Raw genomic sequence first — 25,055 nt, 5'->3', positions numbered from 1 at the left:
ATCATAAATGGGTTTAAGTCATACAAGGGTGTACAAGTTTTTTTGCAGATGATGTCAATTTAATGTAAAATATCAAGATAAATTTACGATGAACAAAAAAAAGAAAAAAAAAATGATCTAAATGTAAAAGATTTATAGTAGAAGGTAAATTTATGATGAACAAAAAAGATGATCTAAATTAAGGCATTAAAAAAAATGTAGGTTAGAAACTATAAACAAATCTTATTGACTGTGCCCTTCCATCTCCTCCTAGGCTTAGTTTGAGCAAGTGCTGTTTAAACAGCGCAGGAGATTTGGGTGCAGGCGGCACCACCATAGGCCGTAATAGGAATTACGGCTATAGCTGCGCTCAGTTATTAGGGTGCCATCAAAAACAGTACTCAAATTAGTTTTAAAACACTGTAATTTGGCTGCCAGTAATAGCTGGAAGACAAATGACATCATTCCCCACTATCCAGGTCAGCCTGGCGGAGTATTAGTACAGTAATTAACGTCGCTAGGACTTGTGCAGAAGCAAGGTAAGCCATATTGATTTTATCCTGCGCCCACATCTCCCAGCGGCTATTTCATAGGTATGCTGGTTTGAGTTCCACTGAACAAGTTTAAACAGGCTGCTTGTGCCTGTTGATGCACACCCATGTTGTTCAGTCAGCCTAGCATTAGGACTCATCTTTTTACGATCACTTTAGTTGTACTGTGCCAACCTTGAAATTCAGAACTGTGAGCGCTTTTAATGTGTTTTGTTATTGTTCATCATACTACTAAGCCCTTCCATTTGCCCCCTCAACAACCAGCTATCCAGTCATCCATTATGAAGTCAGGTTAAAATTTGATGAATTTAATGGGTATGCCATTTCCATGTACAACAAAAGATAGTGGCTGAGCTATGTTTTTGGAAAAAAATATAAAATAGTATAAAATTAAAAAGATAAAAGAATTGAAGGTTACATTTCTCCACCCATCTGGACTTCTTCTTAACCCTCAACCTCTGGATTCCTTCTACTGATGTAATTTGCAAAGTCAGTCCTATCACACCAACTGGTCAGACTTAAAGTGCCTAAATTGAAGAAAAGAAAAAAAAAAAAAAAAAAAAGCTTTTAACTTACCCGGGGCTTCTACCAGCCCCCTGCAGCCGCCCTGTGCCTGCGCAGTCACAAAGCGATCCCCTGGTTCCCCGCAGCACCCTATTTTCATTTTGATGCAGGGCCCCGGTCTGCACGTACCCTGATCGCGTTCCCATGGATCCCCACAAGCACAAGCTGCACAAGAACAGTACACAAAAATCTCTTTGCACAGAATGCTCCCAGCAGCATGATCAAATATGCGAACAGCCGCACATACACAGTGGCCGTCGACTCACTCAAGCGGCCGGCTGGAAGCGGGTCACTGAGAATTGGTGATTGGTGGATCACTTAGTGACGGTGCGGGCACAGGGAAGCTGCAGGGGGCTGGTAGAAGCCCCAGGTAAGTTAAACTTTTTTTTTTAGTTTAGGTACCCTTTATGCCTGGTACACACTCAATTATGATTGGCCAATCACTGATAAATTTTCCTACCTACATTTAGTATGAGAGTTTACCCATAATATTCAATATCTGTTGATCCTTATACTACATGAAGGTGGTAAAAAAAAAACAAAAAAAAAAAACACGATTTCTTATTTTCTCTGTTTTCTAATCTGATTTTTTTATTTCATTTGTTTCAATCGGTTTTATTAAGAATTATAAACATTCAAAAATATATAACAAGCTATGATGAGACATTTTTTTTGTCTGCAATATACATTGCAGTAGGACCACGTATAACAGTAAGTGTCAATAATATGGGCATATAATAAAACATTAACAATGAGAATGTAAACATATGAACTTCTACTACCGGTATGCTCCCAAGGTTTAAAAAGTTGAATGATATTGAACTTGCGTCAAAGAAATCTTACAATAGTAGTCTAGTGGAGTGTGGTACCCAAACCTGTCTGGGTTTTTTCCCTACAAAATGACAGATCGAGTCACATCCATTAATGAAGTGGAGGTGCAAAGACAGTGTAACCTTCTTCAGGGTGGGAAGCATGACATATTCAATGTGACGGGAATGGTAAGGGTAAAAAACAGGCATAAGTGTTCTATTTCAAAAAGTATAGTAACCTATTGTTATTTTAGTTAGGTATTGTATGCATTGGTTAGTCAAGAAAACAATTTATTGTAAATAACCTAATATGGATTATTATTCTGGTTAAGGTAGAGTGTAGGAGCCACTTATTGGTTCTACAGATAAGCTTTCCTCTTGAACTTGATAAGAGGAGTGGGGCTATCGAGCTAGGGTAAAAGTTTGGTATCCGGGTATAAGGGAGGCCATAATGCAACTTTGGCGTGTGTCTAGCCGCTTCTCTGAATGCAGGTTGAAATTAGTTCTCCTAATAACTTGTAATGTTGGGAGGAACGTCTGATATCCAATTGTCAGTTTTTAGTGTTCTTGTAGCAATAAGAAGATATGACACTATAACTCTTTGATCAACAGGGATTGAAGAGCAATTAAAATGCAGTAGTGCAAGCTGAGGAGTCCGAGGACCTAGTTTTTGGGATTTAATTGATGTATTTCACCACATCACACTATAATCTGCGTATCTTCCTACACTGCCAGAAAATATGAGTGCTTGTGCCTATTCCAGAACAATTTCTCCAGCAATTTGCCGCAATAGCCTTCCCAAAGAGTGAAAGTTTGTCGGGAGTGAGATACCATTGCCAGGTAATTTTTAAGAATTTTCCCAAAGCTGCACACAATGCGTGGTTTTCCTTAGTTCTCTCATAGCCATACACCAATCGTGATGTGGTAAGTCAGTAAGGAGAGACTGACTCCACTTAGTCAGTTGCCATTTTGATATCGGGTGGCTAGATGTTAATACATGGCGGTAGAGAACAGAGGTAACTTTTTGGCGTATCAAACCAAGTGATAAGAGAGTGACTATTTAATTTGGCAGTACTATGGAGGCGGATAGGGTTTTAAGAGATCTACGGTTAGAACTTACCGGTAGCGGTATTTCTACGAGTCCTCCAGGACCGCTCCTAACATGAGAGATAGCCAGTTCCTTCCCCCTAGGAAACACGCCCAGCACAAGCTTTGCATGAAGCATCTCTGACCCCAACATCCCTCAGTATTTAGCAGAGTAGACCGGATCCAGGAACAGAGGTAATTAACATTCCATCCTCTACTTAGGCAGAAAATATATCTTACCCAAATAGGGAGGGAACTAAGGTAGCCGTCCTGGAGGACTCTTATAAAATACCGCTACCGGTAAGTTCTAACCGTAGTTCTATCCTTGTCCTCCAGGACGGCTCCCAACATGAGAGACCAACGTGGACCCCAATTTACCTTAGAGAGGAATAATGTTCTGTAACATCTTCCTTCCGAACGACAAGTCTTGGCTAGAGAGGAGATCCACCCTGTAGTGCTTGACAAACGTATGGTGGTTTTTCCAGATGGCCGCCTTGCAGATTTGCTCAAGTGATGCACCAGATCTTTCAGCCCATGAGGTTGCTAGCGATCTAACTGAGTGAGAATTAACATTTTGTGGAGGTGATTGGCCCTGACTAGAGTAAGCGGATACAATAACTTCCCTAAGCCATCTGGCTATATAGTGTCCTTGGATACCTTTAAACCCTTTTTTGCTCCTGAAAAAGATACAAAAAGAGGATTCGATCTCCTAAAGGGAGAGGTAGCTTCAAGATAGGCCAGAACTGTCCTGACATCAAGCCTATGCCATTCTGCTTCTCTGTTATTTGAAGGAGGATCACAAAAGGACAGGATAATAATCTCTTGGGACCTGTGAAAAGTAGAACTAACCTTGGGGAGATGTGCTGGATCTGTCCTGAAGACTATCCGATCTGGGAAAATTTGCATAAATGGGTCCTTCACAGATAGCGCTTGAATGTCTCCAATCCTACGTGCTGAAGTAACTGAAACTAAAAATGCAGTTTTAAACGTCAGAGCCCTTAGCGTAGCCTTATCCAAAGGCTCATATGGATCTTTAATCAAGGATTTCAAAACTAAATTTAGATCCCATGGGGGAACAAGTTTCGTCTGCAAGGGTCTGGACCTAGTGACCACCTTCAAAAAAAAATAAAAAAAATCAAAAAAAAAAAATCAATAAATGGCCTGTTCCTTGGCCAATCTAATATTCAAAAATAAAGAATGGGCTGCCACCTGTACTCGCAACGTACTGGGGGCCAACCCCAAATCCACCCCGTCCTGAAGAAAATCAAGAATAACTGGGATATCATTACTAATGATACCTTTTTTTTAACTTCCATGAAAAAAAAAAAAAAAAAACTTTCCAAAATTTACAGTAAATGTTTCTCGTGGCGAGTTTTCTGCACTTCACCATGGTAGAAATTACTCGGTCTGAAAACCCCCTAACTTTTAAGGATTTCCATTCAAGAACCAAGCTGCCAGGGAAAATTTCCCCGGGCTTGGATGAAACTCTCCTTTTTGTATTAGTAAATCCTTCCTCAGAGGAAGGAACCATGGACCCTGGGTTGCCAGGCGGCAAAGATCCGGGAACCATATTTGGCAAGGCCAGAACGGTGCTATGAAGATCACCTGGGCTGCCTCAGTCTTCACTTTCGACAAAGCACGAGCAATTAGTGGAAAAGGAGGGAACGCATATAACAGTCCCTCCAGCCATTGTACTGCCAGAGAATCCAGTCTCTCTAGAGGGGAGGATGGATCGAGAGAAAAGAATATTCCTGCTTTCGCATTGAGGGGGGATGCAAATAGGTCTACCCCGGGGGAACCCCACATGCTTGCGATTTCTTGGTAGACTTCTTTGTTTAGGGACCATTCTGCTTCCACAAGTTGAGGCCGACTTAGCTGGTCTGCCAAAAAATTTTGCAAGCCTTTTATATGAACGGAGGTTATAGACAGAAGATTTTCCTCTGCCCAATTCATGATTTCTGTCGCCAAAGTTCTGACTTCTCTGGTTCTTGTACCCACTTGTTTTTAAATGTAAGAGACTGTAACTATGTTGTCTGACAGTATTACAACATGGGTTCGCCTCAGTAGTGGAAGAAAATGATCCAGGGCCAATTTTACCGCCATGAGTTCCTTGTAGTTTGAAGTGGTCGCACTCATTTCCCGGTCTCACACACCCTGTGTGAGAATAGGAGCAATGAGCCCCACAGCCCCTGTGACTGGCATCTGTATATATCCGCATCACTAGGGAGGGGTGCCAAAGTTTGCCCTGACAGACTGGATGAGTGCTCCCACCATTCAAGTGAGACTTTCACTTCCTGGGTTAGCAGAAAAATGTTGTCCAAGGGAGTCCTGCCGTGGTTGAAATGGCTCAGCACCCAACCCTGCAGAATCCTGGTGTGACTCTGGGCCCACACCACTGCTGGTATGACAGAGGCCATCAACCCAAGCAGAGACATAGCCTCTCTGAGCAAAACTCTCTCCTTTGCTATGAAGGAGCGCACTCTCTGTATTATGGTGTTTTGTTTTTCTTCTGGAAGGAAGGTCATCTCCCGAGATGCATCTATCCAGAATCCCAGATACATCACCCTTTGCGATGGGATCAACATAGATTTTTCCATATTGGAGGAGCCAACCCAGATTTGACAAGACCAGCATACTCAACGCGGTTGCTCTAAGGAATTCTGTAGCAGCAGCCGCTGGGAAGGCGACTGCCCGGGAAATGACAGGAAAAGACTCAAGCATCTCTGCATGAGGGGTTCCGGCGATAAGATGATCCCTCAATCCTGCTAACCAATTATTTAAATTTCTGGCAATACAGACAGAGGCCATTGCTGGTTTGAAAGCAAATGCAACGGCTTCCCAGGCTCTTTTAAGCATCGTTTCAGCCTTCCTGTCCATAGGGTCCTTTAATGCTCCTGTGGTGACTGTGGTCCCTGCTAATTTGAGGTCATTCATTAACTCCTCCCGTGTAGTTCTAGGATGCTTTTTCACCTTTCTCAGAACCATTGGCACCCCACGAGGTGAGATCTTGCGTGGAGCCCCAGAGCGAGGTCAATTGATGGTCATTTTGTGCTCCTTCCATTTTCGAACAATCGCACCAACAGTTGTCACCTTCTCTCCCAGCTTCTTGCTAATGGTTTTGTAGCCCATTCCAGCCTTGTGCAGGTCTACAATTTTGTCTCTGACATCCTTGGACAGCTCTTTGGTCTTTCCCATGTTGGAGAGTTTGGAGTCTGCTTGATTGATTCTGTGGACAGGTGTCTTTTATACAGGTGACTAGTTAAGACAGGTGTCCTTAATGAGGGTGACTAATTGAGTAGAAGTGTCTAACCACTCTGTGGGAGCCAGAACTCTTAATGGTTGGTAGGGGTTCAAAAACTTATTTCACTCAATGAAATGCAAATCAGTTGCTATCTTTTATTTAAGGTTATTTTTTCGATTTTCCTTTTGATGTGCGATCTGCCACTGTTAAAATAAACCTACCATTGAAATGATACTGTTCTGAGACTTTTCATTTCTTTGTCATTGGACAAACTTACAAAATCAGTGAGGGGGTCAAATAATTATTTCCTCCACTGTATCACATATACACCACTGCCTTGCACACTCCATGCAGGCCACACCCTGAGGAAGGCTATTCCCCAAAACATGTAGGTGGGAGGAGTTTAAAGAGGACGGCCTCGCCCACCACGTTTGTCACACGCTAGCCTTTGTTGATCCCTGCGAGTATGCTATCTGCAAAGCAAGTGCAGGTTGATCACGAGGTGAAATGCCACCGCGGCTCGGACGGCTCTGTATCTGTGCTACATGTGGATGCATACTGTCTGTGGAAGGGACGCAGCTTCCAGGGTTCTGTGGTCCCGGACGGACACAGTTAGAGCACCTTTATTGCTGGACTCTGCTAATGCCATAAATAGCTGCGAGAGGACTTTGGTTAATCGGCTGAATACAGGCTATCATGCTGCAACTAACCAACTACTTTAGGCCCCCTGCGCACTGCAAATCAGATTTGTGATTACGATTTTCCCTGGATGCTATCAAAACAAAAAACGCAGAAAAAACGCAGGATGCAGTAACGATTAAAACCCGCAAATTTGAATTGCATGTAGTGTGCAAGAGGCCTAAATCTGTTTATTGACACACTGGCTTGCTTGACTGTCAAACTGAACTTCTTGATTTAAATAACTGGGAGTTGCACATCATTTCAACCCATGTCTGTTGGCCATTTGAACTACTATTTTCATCTAATAGCAGGCCTGCTGTGGATTTCATTCAGCGTTTTTGCTGAACAGCCTTCAGCTTTTATCATAACCATTTTTTTTTCCATTTATTGGCTATCCCCCATAGCTAGTCAGAGTACCCAACTATACTGTGCACAATTTATCTCAGGGCATGCCCTTGTATGCATGGCAGCGGTGTATATGTGAGTGGGGGTGGACCCCTCTATAGCTTTGAGTCTTCTCCAAGTGTTTTTAGCGTTTTAAATGTTTTGTGAATTTGATAATTGTCTTTGAATATTGTCCACAATAAATGCTATTATTACTTTTGGTAAGTGAGGCCTGAGCTAACTTCTTTTTTGTGCTCCCATTTATATTAAGTTTATAACTTAAAGTGGACCCAAATTAAAAATACAAGATTTCAGAAATAAAATCTATTTTCTAACTTATAATAAATAGCAGCCTTTTTTCAGCTGCATGATGACAAATATAAAACATTTTACATTTAGTGGAGAAACCCCTGCCTTCCTTTCATATTGCCGGGACAGAATCCGGCAAACTGTTGGAGTAGATGGTGTCCAGCAAAGGAGGAATTGCTAATGGCTGCCACCTGTATAACCCTAGTTATGGAAAGAGAAGGGCGAAAAGAATGCACTGAAATGCTCATAGGCTTGAATGAGTGTTTATCTTTGTATGTGTCAGAATAGTGCAACAAAATATTTTGAATAAAAAAAAAATGTTTAGGTCCGCTTTAAGTTACAGGCCCACTATTTATTACCGTGAGGCAAAAAAGTTGTTGCTGCCTAGTATATACATAACACAACTACCATTTTTAAGTTGTGAGGGCCATCTACCTTATTCAGTGATATTGTCATTGTGCCTGATACAGTAAACTAATGGCTCAAGAAGTAGGACAAAGATAATGGAAGACAGGGTGCAACTCTGTCAGGTTCCATTAGTGCTCGGGAGAGGCGTCGAGACTGAGCTAGAAGAGGAAACAACCACTGACGGCTGAGTGTAGGGTAGCGCTGGGCAAACTAAAGCCCGCGTGTAATACACTGGCACCTCCTGATGTCCCGTCATGTGATGCCCTGTTGCCATGGAGACACAACGCGGGATATCGATGAGCGAGGCAAGTTTCAAGTCCCCTGCGCTGCCTGCTTGCAACTTTTCACGGAGGGAGGAGAGTTGGAATTTCAGGCATGCAGCCTGTGGTCCGCAAAGTTTGCCCAGGCCTGGTGTAGAATGATAGAATGGCCTTAAGCGGAAAATCTTTGAAGCACTTTTTGTAAGTACCTCCAGTGGACCCTGTCGAATGCCTTCTCCGCATCCAAGGCGACGAACAGAGAAGGAAGCAGCGTCAAAACTCTGCATGTTCCATCATTCGTCATTTTGCATTGCACAAACCCAACCTGGTCAGGATGTATTGGTGATGACAGTAATGTGGAAAGTCTGTCGGCTAATAACTTCAGATCAGTCTTAAAGGATACCAGAGCCAAAAAGACAACTTTACTTACGGTAACGTCTTTTCCAGCAGTCAGGAGGACAGCACCCCTGGATGAGACCTGTCTCCCTCCCCACTGTGGACAGGAAACTGAAAAAGAAGAATTTTCATAAGCAATACGCAGCCCTCAGTTAATAAAAAAAGAGGACACGGACACTAATAATGCTTATCCAAACCTTTGAGTCTCCACCCACTAAGGGCGGGTTGTAGGGGTGCTGTCCTCCTGACTACTGAAAAAGACGTTACCGTAAGTAAAGTTGTCTTTCCCAGTTCGTCACTCAGACAGCACCCTTGGATGAGACGATATACCAGAGGATCAGGCTTAGGGCGGGACCACTGCTTGCAAAAACTCCCTTCCGAAGGATAAATCTGCGCCCGCAGATGCATTAAGTCGATAGTGTTTCACAAAGGTGTTTTGACTCGACCATGTTGCAGCTCTGCATATCTGATCAATAGAGGCCCTTGCCCTCTCTCCCCATGACATAGAAATACCTCTTGTAGAATGAGCTTTAACAGAAGAAGTTAATGTTTTTCCTTGCGCTTGATATGCTGATACAATTACTTGTTTGATCCAGCGAGCCAAGGTTGTCTTAGAAGCTTTGTTCCCTCTTGATTTGCCTGCAAACAGGACAAAAATTGCGTCTGATTTCCTCCAGGAATTAGTTCTTTCCAAGTAATGAAACAGACATCTTCTCACATCTAGGGAATTAAAGTCTCTTTTCCTTATCATTTGAAGGATTTTAACACAATGAAGGGATATGGTCCTGGTTCCTGTGAAATTAAGAAACCACTTTAGGTAGGAATGCTGCATCAGGATGTAATGTTATTCTATCCTCTGAAACAATACAGTACGGTTCTTTTATGGATTATGCCTGTACTTCTATTATTTAGTATTTATAGAGCGCTGACATCTTCCGCAGCGCTGTACAGAGTATATTGTCTCGTCACTAACTGTCCCTCGGAGGAGCTCACAATCTAGTCCCTATCATAGTCATATGTCTATGTGTGTATTGTGTAGTGTATGTATCGTAGTCTAGGGCCAATTTAGAGTGAATCCAATTAACTTATCTGTATGTTTTTGGGATGTGGGAGGAAACCCACGCAGACACGGGGAGAACATACAAACTCCTTGCAGATGTTGACCTGGCTGGGATCTATCCTTCTTGCTGTAGTAATGGCTAGAAGAAACACTATTTTCAACGTGAGGAATTTGTCCGAAACCTGAGATAAAGGCTCAACTGGCGATTCACATAAACCCTGTAGAACGGTATTAAGATCCCACGAAGGTACCCTTGATCTTATAGATGGTTTCAGTCTCGAGTGCCTGGAAAAAAAACGAATTATATAATAGTTTTGTGCCAACTTTCTTTCCAAAAAGCCGCTCAGAGCTGAAACCTGAGCTTTCAGAGTACTAACGCTGAGGCCCTTTTTGTATCCACATTGTAAAAATTCTAAAAACAGATCTGAGTGAATTCTTGTTGAAGGATCTCTCCGCACACCAATCTTTAAAAACTCTCCATGCTTTTTGGTAAATCAAACGCGTTACCTTCTTCCTACTATTGACTAATGTCTCTGAAAGGCCATCTTAGAATCCTTTGGACTTTAGGATTTCCCACTCAGGTTCCAGGCTGAGAGATGAAGAAGACTCAGATCTGGATGAAAAACTGGGCCCTGGGATATCAGGTCCGGAGTAAGAGGAAAGATTATTGGCTCTGATAGTGCTAGAGACTGAAGCAATGTGAACCATGGTCGTTTGGGCCACATCGGCAGAGGCGTCTGAGCCATTAGGCAGATATAAATTCTTGCCTAGGGCGACAGGAGGAGGGAAGGGCGCTTCTGCACTGAGTAGTGAGAGAAGAAATGACTCTCAGATCACTCAGGTATCAGGTTACACAGCAGCAGCACCTGACTCGACTCATAACTAATTCACTGACTGATTCATTCATTTCCTTCAGCTCAAGGATTCAGGGAACCACAGCAATGAATGAGTCAGTGAGAGAAGGCACTCATCCTAGTCCGGGATCCAAGTACAGCATCAGCTCCTGAATCCTGAGATTCATTCAGTCCCTCTCTCTCTGCTACTGGTAACTGCTTGGATGTAGAGACTGTGTAGCAGCCAGGCATTGACTGCCCCCCAGACTTTCATTCAGTGATTTAGGGTTGGTCCTGTGTCTGCTGTATTCAGGTTTGTTGTTGTAAGGCAATATAAAACACTTGGCTAGCTGATAAAAGTGCAATTAGAGGGCAGGCAAGCTGGTAAATATACACAGCATGATGCAGAGGGGGGTCCATGGGAAAAAATCTGTCTGGTCTCTCCCCATTGTTAAAATGACTGCATGTGCAGATAAGGTGTTAAACAGGTTGAAAAGTTTTGACAGTCCCTAGACTCCAGGAGGGCTGCTTGCTGACTTGTGTGGGAGACTGGCGGGGACAGCAGTCCGATTACCAGCAACTAGTCTCTGTGTAATGTGGGACTGCAAAACAGATTAGCTCTCTGCTCCATCTCAGGCTATTCTCAGTCTCACTCCACTCCTATCTCTGGGCTAGTGCACGACAAAATCGCAATAGCAGTCACTAGCAATTCGCCAATGCGACTTTGTGAAGCGATTTTTGAAAGAATCGCTCCAATAAATGCTACCTGCAGCATGTTTGCGATTTTAAAAAATCACAACACTGCTGTGGGAACACCCTCATAGGGTAACATTAGTCCAGCGCTTTTCAAATCGCTGTAAATTTGAAAAGCGCTCTGAAGCACTCTTGGTGTGCACCAGCCTTCTTAATTCACCTTTGTTTCCCTCATTCCCTAGTGCTGAGTGTCTGTGTCTTCTTGTCATACAGGAAAGCTAAATAAAAGTGCAATCCTGGTGAGGCAAATATCTTCTTCCCTCTCTTTCAGCTTTTCTCTCCTCATTATTTCTCTGCATAAGGGCTCAGACACACTATAATGTAGTGAAAACCGGGATTAGTAGAGATGGTGATGAAGGGGGGGACATAGGTAGGTGTGTGTGTGTGTGTGTGGGGGGGGGGGCATGGGGGGATTGGCCTTGAGGGAATTACAGTGGCCATATTTCTGTTGACTTGACAGCCGATTGACCAACTGTTTTGATATTAGCAAATCGGATAAAAAATTTTTGGGTGGAAATTGGTTGAATGTATCAATCTGAGCTGTTGGTAAATCTTGGGCCAATGTGGTTGTCAGGTGTGATAATCATGGAGTGCGATAACCACGAATTATAGACAAGACGGAAACCCTGGCCGTTGTCCCTCAAAATGTATTGTGCCCCCCTGATGCCTGTACTTTTCCTGTCACACTGTTCACAGAGTGTCCTTGCTGTATTTCCGCATTGGCGCTCTACGTGATTACTGGCATTAACGACATGGGGTGAGTGTGTGACATAATTTGGGCTGAGGCTGCCATGATAACGGGCCTCTAGTCTGTGTTTCCCCCCAGGCCAGAAGGTCCCAGTCCTCCCCTGGTAGCAGCATAGTGCACGTGTGTCTACGTGTGTATAGTGTATGTCTACTGTGTGCTGTGTATAGTGTGCTCTGTGTGGGTGTATAGTGTAGTGTAGTGTAGTGTAGTGTAGAGTGTGTGTGTGTGTGTGTGTGTGTGTGTGTGTGTGTGTGTGTGTGTACTGAGCATGTCTAAAGTGTGTGTGTGTGTACTGTGTATACTGTGTATGTTGTGTGCGGTGTGTGTGTGCGTGTGACTATACTGGCTACCTATATTGGAGGCACCTACCTAACTAACCTATACTGGGGGCACCTACCTATCTAACCTATGCTGGGGGCAACTATTCTGACTCCCTATATTAGAGGCACCCACCTAGCTAACCTGTACTGTGTGTGTGTATAGTGTGTGTACTGTGCGTGTCTAAAGTGTGTGTGTGTGTGTACTGTGTATAGTGTGTATGTTGTGTGCGGTGTGTGTGTGCGTGTATAGTGTGTGTACTGTGTGCGTGTGTGTGTATACTGTGTGTGGTGTGTGTGAGTGCATGCCGCAATAAGTATATTTTATGGTGAAACGCTCTGCTGCATTACAACTATTTTCTGGTGAACCCATGCCGCAATAAGTGTATTTTCTGGTGAAACGCTGCTGCATTATGATTTTCGGGGGTTGGGGTTCACCACGGGAGTGGTGTTCACCAAGAGGGGTGGGGGGTATGGGACTGGGGGCAATTACGGGTAGGGGGGCGCCACAGGATTTCTCGCCTGGAGTGACAAAATGGCTAGAGGCGCCCCTGCACATCGGGGCAATCAATATGACTCGTGCCTTGTCCTGAACAATCCTCTTCATCCCTCTTGAAAGTAATGGAATTGGGGGAAATGCATACATTATCATACTTCCCCAATTGACTGTGAACGCATCAGTGCCCAAGGTGAATCTTCCGGGTACTTGGCACAAAATTTCTGACATTTTGCATTCTTTCTCCTGGCAAATAGATACAATTCTGGACATCCCCACTGTGAGACAACCATCTGAAATATCGTTTTGATCCAGTACTTTCCTGCTGAGATAGTCTGCCACCTGGTTTGATGTCCCCTTTAGATGAACCGCCTTCAACGATTTGACATTGTTCTCTGACCAAAACATAATCCTTGCCATCTGACTCCACAAACTCTGACTCCTTGTGCCTCCCTGTCTGTTTATGAAAGCAACCACAGTCCTGTTGTCTGTCTTTACTGTAACATGAGATCCTCTGACCTGATCTTCGAAGTGTTGTAATGCCCTCCATACAGCTTCCAGTTCTCTGCTGTTTGAGGATTTTGAGCTCATTTGTACAGACCACTGTCCTTGAGCTGGAAGAGCATCCAGGTGGGCTCCCCAGCCCCATAAACTGGCATCCGTTGTAATTATCCTTTGTTCCGGGTAATTCCATAGACGACCTGGCGAGAGGCGAACCTGATCCTGCCACCAGAGTAAAGACACCTTTATGCTGTGAGGAATAGGAACCTTCTTGTCAAGAACTGTGAGACTTCTGTTCCATGACCTGAGTATCCACAACTGTAGAAATCTTGCGTGGAATTGTCCCCACTGGACTGCAGGAAATGAGGCTGTCAGGAGCCATATTACTGCCATTGCTTTTCTCAGTGATATTGTTCTTGCATTCTGAAAGGAAAAAAAACAGTATTTAGAATAGCAGAAATTTTCCTATCAGGCAGGAAGAGTCTCTCCTCTCTAGTATCAATGTTAAACCCCAAAAACTCTATGAACTGTGTAGGACCTAGAGAAGATTTCTCCCAATTCATAACCCAACCTAGATCCTGGAGAAAATCTAAAGTCAACAATGTCTGTACCCTGACCGATTCTGCCAATGAGCCCCATAGCAAAAAATCATCTAGATAACCGACAATATTAATCTTCCTCAGTCTAAGCCTTGCTAGTACTTCAGACATCACTTTGGTAAATAACCATGGGACTGAGGTAAGTCCAAAAGGAAGAGCAATAAACTGGAAATGTCTTACCTCTTCCTCCATCTGGACGGCAAATCTTAGGTACTGCTGTGATGCTGGATGAATGGGTAAGTGAAGGTATGCATCCTTTAGATCTAGAGAGGCAAGAAAATATTTTCTCTGCAAAAGATGAATCACAGATTTTATATTGTCCATCCTGAGTTTTCTGTATCTTACATTCAGATTTAGATTCTTTAGGTTTAGAATAAAATGGTAACTTCTTTGAGGTTTATTTACCAGAAAAACTGGTGAATAGTAACCCTTTTGTCTCTGACATTTTGGTAATCTCGTATAACTCCTTTCTTTAATAGAGAAAGAACTTCCCTTTGTAGGGCTAGACCCTTTCTTTGATCCCGTGGGTGGGGAGAAATGCAAAACTTCTGAGGAGGAGGAAGATTGAACTCTATTCAATACCCTTCTAGAATGATTTTTAGCAACCACTGATTTGTGAACTGTGGTTGCCATACTTCGTAAAAGTTTGCAATTCTCCCCCCCCCCATTGGAATCCTGGCGTCATTGCTTATCCTGTCTTTTGGCAGGGTTGAAGTTAGGCTTTGATTTTTGTGGCCTGTAGGGGGCCCAACGCTTTCCTTTGGAGGACTTGGGATCCTGCTCAGTTCTGGTAGAGAAACAAAATGGCCGCTTATACTGAAATGGTTCTTCTTCCTATCAGCTGTTCTATCCAGTGTATCATCTAACTTTGACCCAAAAAGAAGACCCCCTTCACATGAGATACCACATAATTTCGATTTGGAGGAATTGTCGCCATTCCAAGTCTTAACTCATACTCCTCTTCTGGCTGAGTTAACTAAGGCAGTGGTTTCTAGCCGTAAGTTTAACAGTAACGTCTGATGCATCCACCATATAATTTGAGGCATTTAAAACCTTAGGGAAATTAAGAATTTCTTCTCGAGGAACCCCAGTGGCTATCTTATTCTGCATTTCTAACAACCATGTCTTCAAGGATCGGCTAACCGCCGTCGAGGCTACAGCGGGCTTAAAAGTCAAAGAAGAGGATTCCCAAGCCCTGCGCAGAAAGTTGTCCATCTTTTTATCAATTGGGTCTTTCAGATTACCGAAATCTTCGAATAATAAATCAGTTTTCTTTGACACCCTTGAAAAAGATGGGTCCAACTTAGGCGGAGTTCCCCAAAAAAACCTGATCCTCCGGTGTAAAAGAGTAACGTTTAGATAAAGATTTAGGCCAAGAGGCCCCCTTTTCAGGATTATGAACTGGGATAAACAGACTGGGGGTCCGCCAAAGTTCTATACATTTCATCCAAAGGTGTCAAAGATTTTTTCTCAGTTTTGATACCCATTGTATCCTACATTGCCATTAATAAGTCTTTCATTAAATCTGTAGAAAAAGCAAATTTTGATCTATCTGCATTAGACCGTTCCTCTTCTTCTTCTGAAATCTGCTCAAATTCAGAAATCTCTCCTTCAGACAACTCTGAACCCTCAAAATCACGTTGCCTTGCGCGTTTAGAACCAGAAGGCACCGGCTGAGATATAGCCAACACAGGAGATGTTGGAATAGGAATAGCAAGTATTGTATCCATATCACCACTAGTTCCAGGTAAATCAGAAGAAACCGCAGTAGTAGAAGCAATAGCAGAATCCTTGATTTCCTTTATTGCTGTGGACATTTCAGCCCACATCCAGCCCATCAAATCTTTAAATATAACAGGTGATTCATCCTTAACCTTTTCTGTACAGTTTTGGCACAACTTCTTAGAAGATGATGAAGATAAACGACTATGACAAATGGCACATTTCCTCTCATACCTGCTAGAACCATGCTGACTGGTGTGAGTAGCAGATTTCTCAGACTTTTCAGCTTTATCAGATTTGTCACTCCTGTCATTTTTTTAGGCTATAAAAAAACCCAAACAAGGAACAAACTATTACTAATGTTTCTTACAACATACACCAGTATCAAGCAGGAGTATCACAGTACTACATCTACTTGCCAGAGAGGGGTCTTGGCCAGACTAAGGGTACACACATCAGACCATAGTCTTTGGAAAGTGAAAGATCACAGACCAATCTTACCACCCTTCTTGTAGTATGAGAGCATTTCTACACAGTCTGTTCTATGGAGCTGAACTCCCCATCAGAAAAAAATCTTTGCAAGATGCTGCTCACAAACATGCTGTACAGACAAAAAGATCAGTATCTGCAAAAGATCTGTTCCTGGCAAAGATCCGTTCCTGCAAATTGCATTCATAGTCTATGGGATCTGCAGATCATCATACACACCTTGTTTAACAGACAATCATCTGCAGATCAGATCCACCAGGATGGATTTTCTGATCTGCAGATGAATGTCAGTTAACCACCCTGGCGTTCTGATTAAATCGCCAGGGTGGCTGCGGGAGGGTTTTTTTTAAATAAAAAAAAAACTATTTCATGCAGCCAAATGAAAGTTGGCTGCATGAAAGCCCACTAGAGGGCGCTCCGGAGGCGTTCTTCCGATCGCCTCCGGCGCCCATAATAAACAAGGAAGGCCGCAATGAGCGGCCTTCCTTGTTTTGCTTATATCGTCGCCATAGCGACGAGCGGAGTGACGTCATCGACGTCAGCCGCCTCCGATCCAGCCCTTAGCGCTGGCCGGAACTGTTTGTTCCGGCTACGCTGGGCTCGGGCGGCTGGGGGGACCCTCTTTCGCCGCTGCACGCGGCGGATAGCCGCGCTGCAGTGGCGATCAGGCAGCACACGCGGCTGGCAAAGTGCCGGCTGCGTGTGCTGCTTTTTATTTCATTAAAATCGGCCCAGCAGGGCCTGAGCGGCAGCCGCTGGCGGTGTTGGACGAGCTGAGCTCGTCCAGACCGCTCAGCTGGTTAAACAAGGTGTGTATGATGATCTGCAGATCTCAGACTATGAATGCAATTTGCAGGAATGGATCTTTAGCAGGAACAGATCTTTTGCAGATACTGATCTTTTGTGTCTGTACAGCATCTGTGTGTGCAGCATCTTGCAAAGATTTTTATCTGATGGGGAGTTCAGCTCAATAGAATAGACTGTGTAGGTATGGCTCTCATACTACATGGAATGGGGTAAGATTGGTCTGTGATCTTTCACTTTCCAAAGACTATGGTCTGATGTGTGTATGCACCCTTAGACTGCAAAGGAGCTGAACCTGAAGCGTCCTCCATGCTTGCTAGCAACAAACTGAATCATGGACCTAGCATCAAGCTATATACAAAGTAACAAAGACCCAGCTGAAACCACTTAATGCAGCCCCTGCTGCATAATCACATTATTTAGCTGCACATACCTTAATGAAGCAGCCCGAGCGCTGATTCATCATCACCGCCGCGGCCCCTGCCACATAATTAGCCAGGCAAATGAATTATGCTGATTAGAATCAGCTGTTGCGCTGATTCGCCTCTCACCACTGCGGCCCCTGCTGCTCTGCAGACCTCAGATCACGCGGGACGGCAGCGCGTGACTACTTCCGGGTTAACCGGAAGTAAATTCTTCCATGCGCGTGCCTGCGCACATAAGACTGCTGCAGAACACGGAGAAGCCTCCCATACGCTGCAGGACTCCCCACTGCTCACTGAGCAGCCCCATAGGGAGTCCTGCGACACGCTGCCCCTGCGTACTGACACGGATGGCAAACCTGGAGACCTGTCCCTCCGCTTCCGTCCGGGACAGGAAACTAAACTGAGGTATTGCAGCAAGTGAGTACCTTTTATTGGGCTGCCTATTGCTTATGCAAATTCTCATCCAGGGGTGCTGTCCGAGTGACGATCTGGGAAAAAGATCAGAAACGTCCTGATGCTTACCACTCCCCTGTTCTCCTTTCTACCCCCTCCCTTACCTCGAATTGCCCCGTGGCCCTGTCTTCTGGTTGGGTTGGATGGGAAGCATTGCGTCTTTCTGGCAGGGCTGCACGTGTGCAACGGCACGCAACCACTGCCGGCACACGTACCACAGCACACCACCCACGGCCAGGAGCGTTCTGCGCATGCGTGTGATTTCACATGCATGTGCAGTGCACTCCTGGCCACGGGTTGCGTGCTGTGGTATGTGTGTTGGCAGTGGTTTGCCTCCTATAGCATGCTTGCAGCCTGGCCAGAAAGATGCAATGCTACCCATCAAAGCTAACCCAAAGAAGAGCCCACAGGGCAATTCGAGGGTCAGGTATTAGTTTTGATCTTTATTAGCAATCACAGGTTTTTTTTTGTTGTTTTTTTTTTTAACTTCGTAAGCAGTCCTTTTTTTGCTAGATAGGTGCTCTTTTTTTCCTGTAGAGCCCTACAGGATTCTGGCTCTGATGGATTAGAGCGATGGGAGACTCATACGCAAAATCCAGAGAATCAGAATACAAACCTGTAGACAGTAGTGGCACTCTGACCGATAGAGCCGACAAAGAGGTTGGGGTCCCTGCTATGGTCAGGTGTATCCGACCTCGTGTTATTGGGCCACAGGTCGTGCAGGATTAGGCTCAATTGCAGCAGAGTGGTGCTAGCGCTGATCTTGGTTTATATGGTGAGGCCATACACCATCAGCGCAGCACATCCTGGACATTGTACCAGCACTGCCGTAACCCCTGGTGAAGTGGTGAGCACCAGCGGGGCAGTTCAAGCTGGTACGGTAGCACATGCAGTAACATCTCCGTCACAGCCACCGCAAACACAGGACCGTGGTGCCCCCAAACTTCCAGAGGTGCTGGCAAATTATAATTGTCAAGCCCCTGGTTCCCCCACACGCGTAATGCCCCCTTTCACCGCCCAGTCTGGAGTTCACGTGGAGATAGCTCATTTAGAATAGCTCATTTGAGGGTTTTTTAGCTGTTATTCACTGCGGATCTTCACGACTTACTTGTGGCAGAACCAACCGCTATGCCACACAGTATATAACCGCCAATCTGGAAAGCTTCTATGCCCAGCCTTTCCGGTGGAAACCAGTCAGTTTCCAAAATTACATTTTTTTTGGACCTTCTCCTCAACATGGGTTTAACCAAAAAAAATAAAAATCTTTTGCGGTCCTATTGGTCTACGGACCCTATACACAACATGCCCATGTTCTCTGCTTCTATGTTCTTTTGAGGTCATCCTGCGCTTCCTGCACTTCAACTACAACACAACCTGTCATCCAAGAGGACACCCTGCTTATGACAGACTCCATAAAATTCTGTCCCTCATAGCCCACTTGTTATCCAAATTGCTGAACAGAACATCTGCATAGAGGAGTCCTTTGTAAATTTTACTGGTGTGCCTTATCATACAGTGCATTCCCAGCAAGCACGCCCGGTATGGGTTCAAGCTGTATAAGCTCTGTGAAAGGGCCACAGGCTATAAATATTTTAGGGTGTATAAGGGAAAAGACTCAAAACTGGAGACAGTTGGATGCCCTATCTGGGAAGCAGTGGCAAGATTGTTTGGGACTTGGTGTCACCCTTATTCCACAAGGGGTACCACTTGTACATGGACAACTACTACACAAGAGTGGCACTTACACAGTCAAAATTGGCTGCTATGGCACCGCACGACCTAGTCGCCGGGCTTCCCCCAACAGCTCGTTAGTACCAGACTTGCACGGGGGGAGAGGGCCACCTTGTGTGATGAAGACCTGCTCGCTGTGAAATGGAGGGACAAGATGCCTGTCTACAGGCCTTCCCTGCCTGTTTGCATACTATTTTGACAGTTGGATTGAGCAACTGCCATTCATTAAGTGCTTTTGAAAATAAAGAAAACCCTGAGAATTACCATGAGGAGGAGACTAGTCAAAAACATGTCAGATTTGTAAGATTTTATTACCTACCATAACACAGAGCAGCATGGGGAAAAACTAAATTTTAAGGCATTTTATTCTTGAACAAACATACTTTTTATACATATGCACACACCTGTATGAAGTGGGCAGAGAGGAGGACGCACAACCTTGGACTCCGGCTAGGAGGTGAAAGAAGCTCGGCTTGTACTGTGCTATACGCTGCATTATAAATCAGTGGAGCACACCACCAGGGAAGAGACACGGGGTGCTAACGGTGGCACAGGTGACTAAAGGAGGTACAGAGGTGGACAACAAGGGGACAAGGGACAGAAGATTGAACAGGAGGACTAAAGGTGGAATTGGGGGACTAAAGGAGGTACAGAGGGGGGCAGAAAGAGGTGCAGAGGGGTGGAAGGTTGCACTGGAGGGACTAAAGGAGGTCAAGGGGGGGGGGAGCAAGAGGCATAGGGGGCTATAAGGTGGCACTGTGGACAAAAGGAGCTATGGGGGATGGGTAGAAAGAGGCACAGGGTGATAGAAGGGGACACTAAGGGATGGAAAATGGTACAGAGATTACAGCGCAGAGGGACACTGGGGGCACATAGGAAAAAAGGGGGACATTGCAGGCACAGGGGGAAGCAGTGGCACAGGCAGTAATACTGAAGGGATGGGGGACACTGGAAGCACAGGAAGGCAAAGATGGCACAGCCGGAAACGCTGAAGACACAGGGGGCAAAACTATGGACGCACAGAAGAGGCACAAAGTAGAGGTGGCACAGAGGGGGACACGGGAGGCACCCAGGGCAACAGAGGAGGTGGCACAGAGGAACACAGCAGAGGCACGGAGGAGGGGGGTACGGGGGGCACAGACGGGATACTGAAGGCACAGGAGGACACAGTGGAAGCATAGAGAAGGTACAGGAAACAGAGGTCACACAAAGGGGAACAATGGAGGCAAAGGGGGGCACAGAGGAGGCACAGTGATTCGACTTACAAACAGATTCAGCTGATCCTACAGTCCCTGTCTCATTCATTAACCGGGGAAGATTTATATAAGTGGTAAATAAATAAATAAAACCATTTTAATCATCATAACCACTTTCTTGTGATGATCATATTGCAGCAGCTTGTCACGCAGCGGTGCGGCGAGGATGAGCGGGACTTTCTGTATGCACTAAATATGTGGGATATGCCTATATGCGCTAAACGGGGATCTGCCTATATACACTAAAGGGGGGGGGGGGGGGGGAGAAATCAGCCTAAACACACTAAAGGGGATCTGGATGGATATACTGTACTGTGACACCTATACTGGCTAACTTGTATTGGGACACCTATAGCTAGCTAACATGTACTGGGTTACCTATAGCTGGTTAAACTATACTGTGGGCACCTATAGCTGGATAAACTAAACTGGGGGCACTCATCCTCACACCATTGGTGTGCTGATCCATCGTGTGTATCGAAAAGTGTGAATCATATTGAAATTTCTGGCAGAAATCATGCAATTCAATCCTTTCCTAAAATCGTTAAGGCCTACTAGGCAATACAACCTTTTAGCCTTTTGCACTCCCTGTTCTACCCTGAAAAAAAATCCATTCCATAATGCACACCAGTATGAACCTGAACCTTGTCCGAAAGATACCAATTTGCTAATCTGTTAAAAAAAATTAGGCACTTTGTGATTCCCAGGCATTAGACTATTTCTAATGCAGTCTTCTAGCTCACAGTGAGGCCCCTTGTACACCTGCATGCTGCGTCACTCCGCGTTACACTTCCCCAACGCGTGTTCCATGCAAGTCAATGGAGACTTGCATATGGTGCGCCAGAGGTATCAAAGTAGCCACATTCCAAACACAAAGTCTGCAGCGCATTACCACATCATCCGTGCCCACCTCACTGATTATGCAGCAGTGCAAGTCAATGGGCAACGAAGCTAGTGTGCACGATGGGAGCGAGGTGCGACTCAGTGCGCATGTGCGGACTAACAGGAATGTAAGTAATACACTTCTTGCCCAGCGAGGAGTACGTCACTAGCCGGGGGGCAGCATTACGCACATGACCCTGACACCACACGGTGGCGTGAGGTCATATGAAGCCTGGATTCCTGCGGTGCTTGCACTGCATCGCAACGCTACTAATAGGTGGCTATTGACAGTCAGTTCACAGAACCAGCATTCATCTAGCTTCAAACTGGTATTAAAGGACCTCTATCAATTAAAACTTTATTTTTTTAATGCTGTAGTTATGGCACACATTAGCACAAACACTAGGAGCAGTTTCTTTCCTCACACAGTTCTGCCTCTGTGCTGTACACATCCTGATAAAATGTGTGATTCTGCAGGACAGACCATGTTCCTGCACAGGGGGGTTGCTATCAACTCCTCAGTGTATAGTCTTAGTAATCACCCAGCTGAAAGAATCTTAAGGTGTGTACACATGCACTACGGCCGCCAACGACTGGTCTGTCAGACCCTCCCTCTGGGCGGACGTTCAGCCGTCAGTAGCGCGTGTGTACGCGCTGTCGGCGGACTGATAAGGCTGTTTCTGTATCAGTCCACAGACAGCGCGTACACGCGCTACTGTCGGCTGAACGTCCGTCCAGCGGGAGGGTCTGACAGACAAGTCGTTGGCGGCCGTAGTGCATGTCTACGCACCTTTATTCAGGAGGTGATAAGGGGTTTGATTAGCAGAAACGCGTGTGTTTATTTTCGTCACTTATTTGACTGTTCAGACAGGCATTAGCAGTATATCTTTATCAAGGTTTTCCATTTTCCCTTTGTTGTAAGCGCTGGCGATTTTAGAAATCGCCCTAAAAGCGCTTGTGCAATGATTTCCTATGAAAAAGAGTGTTCACGTGTGCTCATTTTGATTTTATTAAAATCGCATTATTAAAGTACCATTTTCTGGACGTTTTTGCTCAGTGGAAGGTATAGGGAAAATCGCAAATCGCTTGAAAAAGCGCTTTGAATTGTGATCTCCCAAGCATTTTTTTTTAAGGTTTTTATTTTTCAAAATAGTTTTTGTTACAACAATAAACAAGTATAGACAAAGAGCACATAGTGCCAACCAGAATGTGAACAGTAAAGAGTCATATCAATAAAGGAGTAGCTGGCAATCAACCAGTATTGCCAGAAAGTGCACATTAGTCTATCTAACATATACACTACTATCTCAAATATTAGTTATACAAAACTAAATTCCGGTCATATATAATGTAGTTGCGAAGGAAAGCAGGTTTGAAGTTTTAGTGGTCAAGGTGCAGCGAGTAGCCGGGGCCCATAGGGGATCATATACCCGGATACCCATTTCCTCTGTAGCGTGTAGGAACCTATTTGAACTGAGGGAATTTGATTTGGCGTGCCTCAGACAGACATTCACAGTAATCTTTATATATGTATTTAAAGAAGATCTGTGCTGTACCTAAAGGAAAAAAAGAATGCACATAAAGAGAGGGAAAAAGAAGAGAAATGAGGGAAAAGGTAGAAAAAGAAAAGAAAAGTAGGAGAGGAGATCTATGCCAGTACCAGGTGTCACTTCAATAGTTGAGTGCCAAGAGGGCATATCATAGGTGGGATATATGACCAATTTATTGGGAGGCAGAGTAGCTTAGGTGGATATGAGAGAGGCATATCGTGGTGTTTCAGTAAACTCAAACCAGGCGCACCATGTCATGAACTGGTCCCGCCTCTCCTGCATAGTGAAAGTCAGATCTTCCATCTTTTGTACCCAGTCAATCTCTCTAAGCCATTCTGATCGTAGGGGGTTCCGATGATTTCCAACGACGCGCAATAAGAGCCTTAGCCGCATTGACTAAGTGCCTAGTGAGGGTCTTCTTATAACGCCTGACTGACCAATGGTTATGATGCAGTAGAAGAAATGCCGGAGAATCAGGAGGGAGGTAGTCTGTCAAAGAGTGCATGATCTCTCTCACATTCATCCAAAACTGTGTAAGTTTACTGCAAGACCAGAATATATGGATCAATGTGCCCGTTTCCAGTCCACATCTCCAGCACAAAGGAGAGGTAGAGGGGAACATCTTATGGAGTTTGGAGGGAGTCAGATACCAGCTAGTGAAAATGTTGTATCCTGCTTCCTGGCTCTGAGAGGATAAGGAGGATTTATGTGCAACGGTCAGGATTTTTTGCCATTGCTTATCAGTGAAAGATATATTTAAATCCCTTTCCCACCTAGTTGCAATATGAGGAGATGAAAAATGTAAAAAGAGACTGGCACCAGTATGCGGCAGAGATGGAACGGCCACTGGTGGGCTTACCTGCAGCGAACTCCGATGTACCATCAGCATCTTTACAAAGAAAGAGAGGAACAGGCACTGCTGAATAAGAGTCCCTTTATTGTGGCTGGGTTACACAGTGGTTAGCAGTGGGGGGGGGGGGGGGGGGGGAAGGGGTATGCCTGACAGCTATTTTCGCAGGTGTACAACCTGCTTCTTCAGAGGCCTTTCCCACCTAGCCCTGTAAGGTTTGCATGGTTCTTCGGTGGTATTTAGGAGAGAGTAGACCATGGAAAGAGTACCCCGAATGTGGCCCTCACCCATACATGTCTGCTCAAATGGTGTAAGGGATCTATCAAATCCTGTTTTAGTCCCTTGAGATAGTAGGAAGTGTCTGAACTGGAGGAGACCCCAAGTATCCAAAGATGGTGAGATTAGAGAAAGCCGAAGATCCTCGACCTTTATCCATTTACCACCTGATATCAAATGGTGTGCCCGCAGAGGAGGTCCCAATCGCCAGGGTAAGTATCTCTTAGTGTTAAGGCCTAAGGGAAAATTTATATTGCCCAATATGGGCATCAGCGGAGAAGGCCATGGGGAAATGAGCGAGGATTCCCTATATCTGGCCAGGGTACGAAGAGTCTGGTAAGAGACCGTTGCCACAGGAGGAGCTTTAGAGAAAGAACGAATGACTCAAGGGATGCCTTGCAGTGTGATTTTCACTACTTCCTCCTCCATACTCACCCAGCACTTGAGGGACCCATGTCTATGCCAATCACTCTAATCAGAGTAGCTGCGGCATGATAGAGATGTGGGTTTGAGACTGCCATACCACCTGACTCCTTGGGGGCGGTTTGAATGGCATATTGCAGCCTAGGCTTTCGCCTATTCCAGATAAATTGAGAGAACACTCTCACTAGCTGTTTAAAATAGGCTGAGGGTATGAAAATG

General features: G+C 44.9%; 1 protein-coding gene across 3 annotated transcripts in view; it reads right to left on the bottom strand.

Moving 5' to 3' along the window:
• ESRRA (estrogen related receptor alpha) overlaps nucleotides 1-25,055 on the bottom strand; it is a 264,360-nt gene that overhangs the window by 200,609 nt on the left and 38,696 nt on the right. The gene's annotated exons all lie outside the window — the stretch shown is intronic.

This window comes from Hyperolius riggenbachi, chromosome 11, assembly GCF_040937935.1.
Source record: "Hyperolius riggenbachi isolate aHypRig1 chromosome 11, aHypRig1.pri, whole genome shotgun sequence".
Lineage (NCBI taxonomy): Eukaryota > Metazoa > Chordata > Amphibia > Anura > Hyperoliidae > Hyperolius > Hyperolius riggenbachi.
Note: the sequence above shows the minus strand (reverse complement) of the source record. Positions and strands in the feature narration are given on the sequence as shown.